This window comes from Eubalaena glacialis, chromosome 6 (genome assembly GCF_028564815.1).
Source record: "Eubalaena glacialis isolate mEubGla1 chromosome 6, mEubGla1.1.hap2.+ XY, whole genome shotgun sequence".
Classification (NCBI taxonomy): Eukaryota; Metazoa; Chordata; class Mammalia; order Artiodactyla; family Balaenidae; genus Eubalaena; species Eubalaena glacialis.
In genome coordinates this window covers 99,575,795-99,588,553 of record NC_083721.1, presented here as the reverse complement: position 1 = coordinate 99,588,553, position 12,759 = coordinate 99,575,795, and positions in this window count along the sequence as shown.

Here is a 12,759-nt window from a genome sequence, read left to right as displayed (position 1 = left end):
AACATTTTCCTGCATCACTGCATTTGGTCCTCCCCCAAATTCTGGGCAACCTCATTAATCTGGTGTTATTACCATTTTGCCTAATTTACAAAAGAGAAATCCCAAATCAGGAAGGTTAAGTGATTTGTCCAAGGGAATTTGGAAATTAGACGTTACAACTTGGAGAGGGACACAGGTGATCTTATTCCCAAATCCAGACTCTTTTCCCTACACCAGGGGTTCTCAGTATCAGCTTCACCAAGCAACTTGTTAGAAAATCAAATTCTTGGGCCTCACCCCCAACCTAAAGAATCAGAAACTCTGGGAGTCCAGCCCAGCAACCTGTGTTTAACAAGCCCTCCAGGTGATTCTGATACACACTTAAGTGTGAGAAGCACTGTATAATACCCTGCTACCCATATCACTTTCCCCGAAGCTGATCAAAAAATTTTCTGGTTATTTTATGATTTGGTGAAAAAATAAAAACACTGCCTTTTCCTGGAGATCAACCCAGGGGATCTTGGTATGGGCACTCAGGTACATGACAAGAAGCCAAAGTTGTATTTACCCTACTTCCAGATTCAAAGGGCTCTTGAAATTAAGAATCTACCCAATGGACTCCTTTTCCAAGGTTACATTCCTGAATGAAATGAGGAGTGGCCAGTTACTATCTACAGCTCGAGTTATATTTCTATGTGAGCAGGCAAGGAGAGCTAGGGAAAGTCTGTATCTCATAGAACTTATTTTCTTTTGTACTTAACAGTGAGTTACAGTGAACTCTCTCCTCTGCCCAAAACTTTCTAGTTCCCACATACTTCTGTGACCCAACCTTTTTACCACACAAAGTGCAATATTTTCTGCTTTTTAAAAAACCAAAAACATTTCAGGGATGAATAATCATCTCTGACAAAGATGCCCTAATTTGAGCACAAGATAAATTTGTCTTCTTCCAACTTTGCCTCTGTCTTTTGCTGTGTTTTCAGGACTACAATAATTCTAACTAATAATCATGAGCTTATGCCCTGCATACTATCTACGATCCACATTTCTGGCATATTTTGTGAGCATAAAAGGAATCATAGCTGCAGGGTCAATTTCAGGCCCAACGGATATACTGGTCTGTCTCCCTCTCCTAGTTTTGGAGCCCTGCTTCCTCTGTTGGTAATGCCTGACCGTAAGGATTATCCACAGGCTTTTGCTGCTGCTTGGTTTCCTCAAAGTTCTACTCTGTCTTACTTTACCATTTTGTTCTCCCCCAACAGCATATCTCATACCTTGGATCCTATTAACATTTACCTCCACACAAGGAGGAAGCACTGTGCTGATTTTGAAGTCATAGCTGATGACCTTGAGCAAGTTACTTAGTCCTTCAGTTCCTCCTCCTTGAAATGGGCATATGCAGTGATTCTCAAAATGTAGGGTACCTTAGAATTACCTGAAGGGCTTGAAAAAGAGAAAACAGAGTGCTGGGCCCTCCACAGAGATTCTGATTCAGCAGGTCTAGGGTAGGGTCTGAGAATTTTCATTTCTACAAAGGTCCCAGGTGATGCTGATGCTGCTTGCCTAGAGACCACTCTTTGAGAATCACTGAAGTAACGTCATTAGGATGAGAAATACTATTTATAAAGTGCTCGATTCAAAGTAACCACCTAGTGAATGTTACTCTCTTGTCTTCCACCTCTATTCTACATGTCCTCAAAGCAAAGGAAACGGATGATAAAAATGAATTAATGACATTGGATTTGAATGAAATTGAGCTAAATGCAATTATCTTTGCGCAAGGCTTTTCTGGAAGCAAACCAAAAGAGATATTTCTGTGGAAATAAACCAAAGGAAATATTTTAAGTAAATGAATCTTTAGACGCTATTAATAAATATTGGCAAGGGCATCAGACAAAGGGCACTCCTATACGTCGTTAGTAGAAAAATAAAAATTTAGAGGATGATTTGGTAGTACCTACCAAAATGTGAAAGATACATATCTTTTGACCCAGCATTTCACTTCTAGAAATATATCCTTCAGAAAAACACACAAATGCACAGAAATATAGTGCAACATATTTGCACAGCAGCTTCTAAACTCAAGTAGGCAAGATATGTTATTTTTTTCCTCTAAGTCAACTTGATTTATACTTCAAGCCCATTGCACCAGGTGGTAAAAATAAATCTAGTTCATTTCAGGGTTCATTCCCTGACATTTTTCTGGAGTTGCATCTGAGAACCAGGAGGCATGCACAAGAGCAGAGGGGTTGAGGTATCTGTGGATAGTTGGCCTTATGTCATAATCCAGCCATGCTGTCATCTCCTGACTTGGCCATCATTCTGTTGGTACTTGGTAGATTTTAAACACAGATTTCTGCTATCTTATCACAAGATTTCCTCCTTGTGGTCCCATTTTCTCTGCTGCTTCTACAACCCTCATACCGTGCTGAGCTGCCACGCACTTTGGGAGGCTGGGACCCTCATTCCTTTGATGCCACTTTCAGATGCCTGGGATCATTCTGATGTTTTTGTGCCTTGTAAATTCTGAGGTTATCTAGGGCTCTAAGCAACTACACAACTATTTATTTCAGTCCCACTAGTAGAGTAGATTAATAAAGTTCAACTGATGGGTTTTTTTTGTTGTTTTTTTTTTAATTTTATTTATTTATTTTTGGCTGTGTTGGGTCTTCGTTTCTGTGAGAGGGCTTTCTCTAGTTGTGGCAAGCGGGGGCCACTCTTCATCGCGGTGCGCGGGCCTCTCACTATCGCGGCCTCTCGTTGCGGAGCACAGGCTCCAGACGCGCAGGCTCAGTAATTGTGGCTCACGGGCCCAGTTGCTCGGCGGCATGTGGGATCTTCCCAGACCAGGGCTCGAACCCGTGTCCCCTGCATTAGCAGGCAGATTCTCAACCACTGCGCCACCAGGGAAGCCCCCCAACTGCTGGTTTTGAAAGTGTCACAGATTGCCATTTGAAATCTTGTATTACTTTAGTTTTTATCAAATACTGAAGAACGGAAAATAACCATTTCGATGGTAGAAAATCTTGTTTTCAAGATAAGTCCCAGATGTAAGCCACTCCTTAATCAATGACTCAGTGATTATAACTTAGCAACATGCAAGTCTGGGTTAATTATATATAGGTCTATTTTTGTATGCATTGAAATGAGCCTCTGGTGGTCAAAATAGTTTTATATTTTCAAAGTGATAGCAGCTGTTTATCCTTAATTTTGAGAATAATTCCGAGAGCTATGTACTCCACTTTTTGCTCAAAAGACAGGAATGACTTCACTGTTTAGATGCAGAAAGAAATATGTTAAATCATTCAACCAATGCTACTTGGAACAGACTTCTTTAAAGCATATTTTGATTGTGTAACTGTTCTAAACTAAACTTGGCTTGCCAAGTCTCTGGCTGTTATATAACCTCTGAGAAAATACAAAAGTAAGAAATAAAGAGAGAATTAAATAAATGACAATAAGGTTGAGGCATTTCAGCATGCATTTTTTAAGCACCCATAATGTGCCAGATGTTGTAGATCCAAAGATAGATCAAACACAGTTCGATGAGATCTCAGACTAGGTGGAGAGGTAATCAAGTAATAGAAGGTTCCATCAAACAATAGATACAAAGTACGGAGCCAGATAGCCTTTATCCTATCTGAAGAAAAGCTTCACAGTGGAGATAATATTTAAGCTGTGATGGAAGAGACACATATTCAAGAAGCAGGGACAGAATTTTACCAAGACAAAAAATATCCTATTTATTAGCTCTGTGTTGAAAGGAAGAATGTCTGATTTTCCTCCTACAACCTTAATGCCTAGAAGAGTGCCTGGATGCATAAGAGATAATATATATTTGCTGAATGAGTGAAAGCATGATTTCAAGCAAAAGTGAGCAGCTCCTGGTGGTTCTATCAGGTTAAAGCACAGAAAGATTGGGGTTAACAGATAGAGGCTAGAAAGCTGGGTATGGACCAAATTCCATAAGTATGATATTCTAAGGAATTACAATTTTGTCTTGCAGACAATGGGAAACCATGAAAAGCCTTTGAGTAGGGCAGTGACACAAGTGAGTATGTAGTAGGATGTTGGGACTAGGGCTGAGTGCTTGGGACTAGAGCTCATAGGTGAGGACAAATGCTAAGTACTTCATATCATAAAAAGAACAGTCAATTATTCAGGAACAGGATTTACCTTGACGTCCCTCGACCATCACCCCCCTTCCCACACATGCATACAAGCAGCATTGGGAACATGAAAAGAGGGAGTACAGCATTCTTGGTAAGGTGGAACATTCCCTCACTTGGCCAGGATGCCTGGGCAACCCTATAGACTCTGCTCCCTCCTCTAACCTCCATGCCCCTTCACAGGAAGCCCTGGGAATCAAAGTGGTCCTCTTCTGTTCTTTCTGAGAGCCATGGACTTGGGGAATGACTCCCTCCCTTTGACTTTTCTTTACAGGAATATCACAGAACAGTCCCTTTTGCCAGGCAAACTATTACAGCAAGGCTCCTGCTTTCATGCATTTCTAGACTAGAAGGAGAGACCAGTCTCCATGGTTCAGTCCAAGAGTCACTTTCAAGCTTTTTGAACAATTCTTCCACCACGCTCTCCAGTGCACTCTGATGCATCAGTGTGGTCCCAAGATCCCGTCACTGATCAAGCATTCAGCCAGGGATGGAAGCAAAATGCGTAGCTCTGTCTCTTGCAGTGACCTTCAAGCCCTTACTCCCAACTCCTACCTCCAAGCCTCATCACTTGGCTTGAAGGTGGATGAAATGTGCACACAGGAAGGAGGGGGGAAAGTCTCTCTCCACAAACATTGCCCTTGGGAGTGTATTGTTTGGTGGAAGTTGGGATTGTAGAAGAAATTGTTTCCCCACATCTTAGTTTAGAGGGTCGCTGTTTAGCCTAATTTCTGGCTGCTGTCTTTGGAATGTGGAGCTAATTAGCACTTCTTGTCCTGATCTGTAGGTCCTAGAGGCCAATTTCAGGGCAACAGGAAAAGTTTCACTCAACATTCAACACTGGTTCCCAAAAGAAATATAATGTAAGCCACATATGCAATTCTAAATTTTTCTAATAGCCACATTAAAAAGGTAAAATAAAAGGGAATTCCCTGGTGGTCCAGTGGTTAGGACTCTGCACTTCCACTGCAGGGGGCACGGGTTTGACTGGCTGGGGAACTAAGATCCCGCAAGAGGCATGGTGCGTCAAAATAAAAAAAAAAAAGGTAAAATAAAAGAGTTTGGAATTAATTTCATAACATACTTCACCCCAACCAATCCAAAATATATTTCAACATGTGATAAATATAAAAATATATCAATTAGATAGTTTTCATTTCTTTTTTCATACTGTCTTCAAAATCTAGTGTGTATTTTATAATTACAGGACATTTCAGTTTGGGCTAGACTCATTTCAGTGCCCAGGAGTCATTTTAGACAATGCTGTTATAGATTATCTTGTGATGAAACCTAACAATGGTTCCTTATTGCTCATAGAATAAATCCAAATTTCTATTACAAATATGTTTGTGTTTTAGACGATTGTCCTGAAGGATGAAGGGGAAGGCGCTTTCTCTTGCCACAGGCTTAGAGATTTCACCCTCTTCATATGTCTTTACTTATGAATCAATTATTTAGAAACTCAGTTGTTTTAAAATATCCTTTAGAAAAGGATTTTTTTTCTAACTCAGGTTACTGCCTAATTAAATAGAGGCAAATATCTAGAATAACTTTTCTTTAATCTTTGTATCACAACTTTTAAAAAAATTGATGAAATTTATTATCTCTTAAAACACAAATCAAGGCAGCTTCTTCCATAAAGGCAGCTCTATATAGCCCTTTGCAGATGGATGGGTCTACTTCAATGGCCTGGTAACTGAACATAGGCTAGATATGCCCCATCTGCTCTGTTTCAGATTTATTTCTTCAGACTGAGCAAGAAAGAATCAAGAATCAAGAGTAAAATTGAAGTCATTACTTTTTAGATTTTTTTCTTTTTTTGGTTTGGCAGTTTACCTCATTCCACAGAGACTTTACGAGGTCCTTATGTCTTAACTTTTTGAAGGTGAGAACTGTGATCTAATCTGTATTCTGTGGGTTACTTAGCACACTGAGGGTGCCCAATAAATATTAAACAGGAAGACGTTATTGAACCACTCTACACCATACACTTCCTGGTTCATCCATCGTGCCAGCTTCCAGGGCAGAACCATTATGAATAGACGGGTGGTTGGATAGATTAATGAGTGAATTTATTTGATAGTTTGCTGCCAAAATTTTGCTACCTATAATTAAATCATATTTCTTGGTCTCTCCCATCAATCACAAGGAGAATAGTCTCACTTACATTAATAAAAAGCCAAAGTCTGGACAAATACAGAGTAAGATCCCTGTCTCTGAAAAGTTTAAAGTAGAGGTTAAAGCCTAATAGACTCCATTTCCATCAACCCATAAAACCAGAACCCCCAAATGACCTTCTGGCACCTCAAAATCAAAATACTTTAAGGATATCAAGATATCTGGAAGTCAATGTAATAGACTTCGAATTATTCAACATTGAATTATATGCAGTATAGTTTTAATGCTAAAAGGGTTTTATTTCTCCAAAGCCATTAATTTATTAAACTCATTGATTTTAAAAGATTTTATAGAGCACCTATTAAGTTCCAGGCATTATTTCTAGATCTGGAAAACATAAAAACTCCTGCTTTAAGCAAGTTTACAATCTATTTGAATATTTAATTCAATAGGTACTCAGTTAAAATAGTTAAAACATTTAATCTGATCAGCTATTTTAATTTAATTCCAGTATTTAATGATTTAATTCATTCCTACTTAATAGAAAATCCAAAAGGTAGGTACTGGAACTAGGCCAACAGCCAAGATTATTTGATGTTAAAATTTATGTTCTTTTCACAGCACTGTGACAAGTACTTGTCTTTCTATTCAATTTGTTCAGGGTTAGGTTAAGAAAGCTACACGATCCCTTCCAACTCTAAGACTTATTTTTTCTAGCTCTGTAATAAAATATTGTGATCCAAATACAATCTCAAGAAATGTGGGTGTTGATTTGATAGTGAAGATAATAAGGCTGAAGATAATACTGAGAAAGCAACCCATTCCTAAAGCATTTTTACAAGGGAAGTTTATGAAAAACTTGAGCATAAAAGGGCAGTATAATCCTATCTTTATAAATTTGATTAAGATGACAGAAATTATATGGTAGGCTGGAACCATTCCCTTTGATATTCAAATATATTAACCCCTACTCTTCCAGAATTGCTCTGAAATGTGTTTCTCAGACTAATTGAGATTTGATTGTTTTCCTATAAATCATATATATGCATTTCATGAATGCCCTCAACCTCCTCAAATAATATGGCCTTCTCCCTTCACCTGAAATCCTTCCACAACCAAACTTCTTCACATTACTCTTGAAGGCCCATTACAAACATATTTGTGTTTTAAAAAGTTTAAAAGGTGGTAGAGAGGAAAGGTAATACGGGAGACTGAAAAGAAGTTGGGAAAGATAATCTCTTAAATAATTAGAGACCATTCAATTATTTTAAAAAATCACTTTTTTTTTGGAAAAATCACTTGTTTTAAAAATTCTGAAAGACGTGTTATTGTTCCAGCCTCACTGTCTTATTAAAATAAAGGCTAGTGTCTAAAATTAACTTGTCTTTGAAATTTGTATCACAACTTTAAAAAAATTAAATATATCTATTATCTCTTAAACCACCTGTCAAGTTTCACTGTGTACTGAGGCAAGTCAGGGCATCCCACTTGTGGATGAGAGGATGGATACCCTCAGCGCCATGACATTCTGAGCCCTTGGATCATCTCCTTAGTTTCACTCTATACTATAACTGCTTTCCCAAATTTTGGCTTCTTAAAGAACCTGCTGGTACCTCAAAATCAAAATGACACCTTCAAGTTCCCTTCCTGAACTTGTCCGGACTTCATACCTCCCAACAGCATTTATTCAATAATTTTATGTGTCAGACGCTATTTCCCAGGGATGCAAAAATTAGTGTTTTACTACTTGCTCTCAATTTACTCATAATCTGGAAAAGAAGGGTGATACAAGAAAAAAATGGAGTTAGTATAATGATAGAGACATGCATAGCCTAAAGGAAGTACCATGAAAGGGTCTCTAGTCTAAACTAGGACTCAGAGAAAAGGTTTCCTGAGGAACATGATGCCCAAGAGAATCAAAAAGAGCAACTGGGATTCCTCAGTGAGTCATAAAGGCAAATCGCCTCTGCATTTTTCTGGAATGTATACTCATCGTGAAGCTCATCATGAAGCTCATCATTAGTACATTCCATATGGCATAGCTCCCATTCTAGACAGTGAGTCCTATGAGTCAAGGCCCAAATTAGTCATAGATTTCTCTCTTTCACAGGGTCTAGAATAATGATGTCTTTAAGACATCAGTTCTCAGTCAAGCAGTCCCATTCTGCAGTAAACAGGTGATTTGGGATTAAGAGATGTACGAGCCCAGTGAAAAGATTTATATTAATTACATCAGAACTACATCTTGCAGACTTGACATTTTTCTCATATTGAAGCAGATATAGACATTTGAAACCTTTTAAGAAATAACTGAGTAACTCCCAATTTTTATTTGCTTACTAAATCAAAGGCCACGAAATAACTCTAAGACTCCATTTTGAACAGTGTGCACATTTGTTAAACCTCACCTAGAACAGGGTAGGCAGCATAAGCGAACACTGAATGGTGCTAAAGAGGGCAACTTGTCATACCATATATCAAAATGATAGCATCGAAAATCAATGCAAGACAAAGCAACTTCAACCAAAAGAGACTGGTTGAATTGTAGCTTCCTTATCCCTCTTCTGTCTCCTCCACGGTCCTGGGACTCCAGGAATTCCCAGTAAGATACCAATACATGCATTTATATTTGAATACAAATGCACACAAAACTCTGGTAAATATAAATGCTTATAGCAATTGTCTCTGATTAATATGTTAGAATCAAATAGCTTCTTTTATTATTTTCCTGTATTTTCTGTTTTTTGGCAGTGGATATGTATTACATTGATAATCAGAGGATCTATTATACTGTTAAAAGTTGAATCCCAGCTTTTCTCATTCTGTGTGTATGTGATGGGTATCTTGATATGGCCTGCAAGTTTCTCTCCATCCCCAGCCCCATGACATGGACCCTGGTCCCTAACCAGTATATTTGTCATGAGTAGGACATCATCCTGAAAATTTTTTTTAGCTAGAAGAGAAAGAAGGTATTTGAAATTAGAAATGCTGGAAAAGGCATTTTGGAGTTTATCTGCACACAGATGCTGGCTGACATTGAATTTTTTATTCCCATACGCACATTCACTGAGTACCCTGACTTTGTTTATGTGGAATGTTCAAGTCACACGTTATGTATGCAGATTCCTACAGCAAGTAATGGGTTCTCTCTTCTTTGACCTTCAAGCTATGCAGTACAACCATGTGATAATATTCAATTTTCTCTGTTTTGTGGATGTGACTCTAGACTGTAAACTGAGAGAGGCCTTGTTTTTCCTTTTTGTGACTCCACAGAGATGAGAATTCAACTGGTTAAATAGAATACCGTATTCACTTCTTCAGTATCATGGTGAGAAAGTTGAGTGCCTTGGGGAATTTGAAAATGTGATGTTTAAAAAGATACTTTTCTGGGGGCTTCCCTGGTGGCGCAGTGGTTAAGAATCCGCCTGCCAGTGCAGGGAACAGGGGTTCGAGCCCTGGTCTGGGAAGATCCCATATGCCACGGAGCAACTAAGCCCGTGCGCCACAACTACTGAGCCTGCGTGCCACAACTACCGAAGCCTGCGCTCCTAGAGCCCATGCTCTGCAACCACAGAAGCCACCGCAATGAGAAGCCCGCGCACCACAATGAAGAGTAGCCCCCGCTCGCTGCAACTAGAGAAAGTCCGCATGCAGCAACAAAGACCCAACGCAGCCAAAAATAAATAAATAAATAAATAAATTTATTTAAAAAAAAAAAAGATACTTTTCTGGTCCTTAAAACTGGCCTCACCAAGCACATGTATATAACAGATATCTGGAAATCTTCCTCATGATGAATGGACTATTTACCAATCTATATTTCACTGTAAACAAAATGATGGTTAAAGTGTATGCTGTTATTGTTGAAATCATGCCATAGAAATATAATAGATTGTCTAAATCAAACCTAGGAACATTAAAAAAACACAAATAAAATTATCCCTTCCTGAGCAGTTAATTTCTGCATTTTTGTTAAATCTTGGCTTGCTTATAAGAGATTGTTACCTTCGGAAGAAGGGAGATGAACAGGTCACATATCTGACAGGTCACTGTAGTGTAGGAAACAGAAGCACTGAGCGTAAGGTGATGTTTCCTAATGAATTTAGAATATGAAGCCCTGACATTTTTTAAGATGAGAACTAACTGGTTCAGGGTTCTGAAAAGGATAAACTCATCAGGAGCAAGTCCTTTGCTGTCCAACTGAGTGGCATTTACATTACATTCTTCAAACAGCAGGGCCCCAGAGAACATTGAGAACTACAGGCATGAGAATCAGATTTGGGGCTGCAGGTAGGAATGAAACAAGCCACATATGCTGACAGCAATTCTCAGTCATCCATAGGACCTGGCGTTCAAGAGTTTTTCAGGAACTTAAGCCGGAGAGAAAGCTAGAAAGCTGGCAACCACACACCACTCCAAGATTTTAGCTTTAAAACAGTTTCATATCTTTTCTTGGCCTGATTCTAACTTACACAGAGAGGAGATGGTCTGGTAGGCAGTTCTTCTCAAATCTGTACATGCACACAGGTCACCTGGGGGGTCTTGTCTCCGAGGACGCTGATGCTCCTGGTCTTGGGACTGGGTAGCAAGCGCCTGGCATACCATAGAGCCCTGCAGGGTACACTGAATCTGTTGGGTTCCAAAGGATTGGAAGAGCTCTGCCTTTTTTCAAAGCTGGCTGTTGAAAGCAGTGGAAGGTGGCACTGTGTGCAGCCCTTGATGTGATGGGAAGCTCCAGGCCTGTCCTGGGCTCTGCACATGCTCAGGCCACGTCTCATGCATGTGATGCTAAAGGGGAGGCCAGCTCCATTTGTTCCACGGCTGGCGGCCGAGGCATCGCAGAATCACAGCTAAGACAGTGGAGGTCATCTTCACACCTGCCGGCACAGCCTCATAACACCTGCTGGCACAGCATCGTGACATAAAAGACCGTGTCCTCTTTTAGAGGAAGCAAGGTGGAGCACAGGAGGGAACGCTAAGCCCCTGCCTTTGTGGCTTCCCAGACTTCAACTTTCCAGAAGACACTGTGTCCCTTCTCTCGGTCCCCACCTCTTTGTGGAAGGTTGAGCCGGACCATTGCCTCGGTTCAGTTTTTCAATATCCGTATGGCTTCCTAAATTCCTCTCTGGGACCAGAAGGGTGGCAGCATCTGACCTGTACTGCAAGCTTTGACTATCACCACCACCCCGGCTGTTCTTTGTCCAAGACACCTTTGTGCAAATCAGAAGGTGACCCTTCATGTGGGAATGAAGATGTGGGCAAACCAAGGGACCACTTGGCGGGTGGAGTGGGGCTGGATTGAAGGTCCGGCTGGCCCCTGGTGGGCACTGGTGCAAGGCACAACCTGCACCACTGCATCAGTAACTTTCCTCCAGCAGCTCCCCAGCCCCGGCACCATCGTGCTGAGAACCACCCGGATGCCTGGGTGCGCGTCCAGCTGCCAGAGTGTAGATGATGATTTGGGGAAAAAAGTGCTTGGAGCTCTTCCAAAGTGACCTCATCCCTGAATCATCCCTGGCAGCATCTGGCCTTTCTTGGTTCACATGGGGTTCCACCTTTGGGTGAGGCAGCTTCTCCCAGAACCCTGCCTCCTACCTGGAAGTCTTGCAGGGGGCCTTGAGGAGAACCGGGAAGTAGGCCAAGGCTGCTGGTGGTTCAGGAGCAGTCAATGTGGGGTGATGCCCTAACAGTCCCCACACCGGACTGAGACACCTCTTCTGCATTCCTAGTGGGGAATCCACCCTGGGCTCTGCAGGGCCAGAGCAGCCTGACTCCTTCTGCTGCTTGCACCAGAAAAATCGTCAAAAATAGGCCTGAATCCTTGCCAGGCTTGCCTCGCCATGAATTCTGTGTACTATGACCTTAAATATACTAGATAAACCAGAAGCCTAAAATTGCTCAACTCTCAGAATAATAGAATTTAGTCTTCTTCTCCTTCCTTAAGTTGAATTCTTAATTGTTAAATTTCAGGCTTTCTTTGTTGATGTAAAAATGTTCAAGGCCACAATTCTATAAATTTTGAAGTGAGGTGTTCATAAAATTAATTAATTTGCCATTAATTACCATCTGATTTATACTCTGATCTGGTGGTTGTTTAGAAGAGTACTTTTGGTTACTTATTCATGATTTTGTTGTTGCTTCCTAGTTTTATTGGATTGACTGAAGAATATATAGCCTCAATTGCTCTCTGTGAGATGAAATATGGTTCACAATTGTATATGCTCTAAAATATGAGAAAAGAATGAGTATTCTCTGTCAGTAAAATACAAATGTTTTAAATATATGTGTGTGTGTGTTCGTAAATATTTGAAAAGGAGTCTGCTGACCTTATTTTTAATGCATTGCAGCTTTACTTGATTAAATTATCTTTGTATTTGTGCAGGATTTTGCTTTATGTATTTTTGATGCTGTGTGCCTGGTGAATAAAGATATAAACTTTGCTTTGGACTTTAGCTTTTACCATGATAAAATAATCCCTTTGTCTCATTTAATG